This window comes from Octodon degus, unplaced genomic scaffold (assembly GCF_000260255.1).
Source record: "Octodon degus isolate 3935 unplaced genomic scaffold, OctDeg1.0 scaffold00032, whole genome shotgun sequence".
Taxonomy (NCBI): Eukaryota; Metazoa; Chordata; class Mammalia; order Rodentia; family Octodontidae; genus Octodon; species Octodon degus.
This window is the reverse complement of record NW_004524608.1, coordinates 16,435,743-16,437,600: the sequence shown is the minus strand read 5'-3', so window position 1 is coordinate 16,437,600 and position 1,858 is coordinate 16,435,743.

The window sequence follows — 1,858 nt, the reverse complement described above, 5'->3', positions numbered from 1 at the left end:
TGAATCTTTCCATTTTGCTACATATATACATAGCAATCACTATTGAGGTAAATTAGTGGGCAGAGGAATATGACAAACACAACAAAGAAAGAAAGTGAAATACAGAAAGAGAGGTGAGACAGACAGTAACAATGAAAAGAACTAGAAATTTAGGGTCATCAGGAAAAACCTAGAAATAAAAGGGAGGTTAAACTATGTAAATTCAGTTGAAAAAGAGAAAGAAAAAGAAAGGGTGGGGGCAGGTAGATCAATTCATTTACTAAAGATTAAAGTAAACAACAACACCTCTTTTAGCGGTTTAATGTAGTTGAATCAGTAAATGCCGAAGAAAAAAGCTTCAGTTCTTCTGTCAAGCCCCTGAACAAGGGTATACAGTCTCAGCAGGGTAGGCAAAGGCAGAGCATAGAAAAAGGTATATATGCGGCCTTTAGTGTAAATTACACATTTATAATTCAGTTCTTATGACTCTGAAAGTCAACAATTTAAATAGCAAATATTTGAGGTAATGAATTGGTTTTGATAAACAATTAAGAGAAATTTGCCAAAAAGGAAAATATGTAAGTTGGATAGTGTTCCTGGTTGAATGCAAGTCTTTAGAGCTATATCTTAAATTTCTTATGTAATTAAAAAGTGTTTTCCACTCTAAGTAACACCTAATGTTTGTGAAAATTTGTAGAGCTGGGAACAAAAATCTGATTTCTAAAGTAAAAATGAGCTCCCTCTCAAACAAACTCTTCCATAAAGGTGAGCAAGCACTTATGCGGTACTGCACGCAGTTGGGGGCTTATCCAGCAGAACTGGGGTTTCCTGGTAATGCTGCCTCCAGGTTCTCTGTTCTACTCAGCTCGCACGAGCCTCCACGGAAGTCCTGTTAGTCCTCTCTTCCATCGTTTTCCTTATCTCCCATGGCTCACCTCCTATGTCTCCTTTCCTCCCTTCCTGTTTCTCAGAGTGCGGAGCTTGGTTTTCTTTTCATTTTGCAAATGTTCTGTAAACAATTTCATCCACACTTAGGTTCCAACCACCACCTGCATCCTATGCACTCAAATCTGTTTCACTCAGACTTCCACATTCAACTGAAAAGCAAGTCAGAATTTTTAGATGAATTTTAAAACTTTTCCTATTGTTTTTTCCTATTACTTGCAATGCTATTGTGATAATTGCAAACATTAAGGTGCATTTTTATTTATTATTATTTTTCTTTTTTAAAACTGTTATTTAGTCTTATTCATAACCTTAAAATTAACTCCGCAATCCAGATACATTTGGAGGGGAGCAAGGAAAACATGGAAGCCAAAGAACTGCAGTAAGAACAGAGCTGATGGGGCGTTTTGATCAGGAAGGGTGCAGGGTGCTCTCCTGAGCTAGAGGAATGGCCTGGTCTGGTGGTGGCAATACACACAACTCACACGCGTTAGAGCTGTCCACAGTCAGTGATGGTGGTCTTCGTGCTGGTCTTGCCATTCCTGGACCCAAATTGCTCCACCGTGTCATGCCTTCTTTCACCTTCCCGAAGACCACGTGCTTGCCGTCCAGCCACTAGGTCTTGGCAGTGCAGATGAAAAACTGAGACCCGTTTATGTTTGGCCCAGCATTTGCCATGGACGAGATGCCTGGGCCTGTGTGCTTCAGGATGAAGTTCTCATCGTCTAATTTCTCCCCATAGATGGACTCGCCGCCAGTGCCACTGTGGCACGTGAAGTCACCACCCTGGCACATAAATCCTGGAATAATCCTGTGGAAGCAGGAACCCTTACAACCCAATTCTTTTCTCTCCAGTGCTCAGAGCACAAACATTTTCTGCTGTCTTTGGAACTTTGTCTGCAAACAGCTCGAAAGAGACATGGCCCAAGGGCTC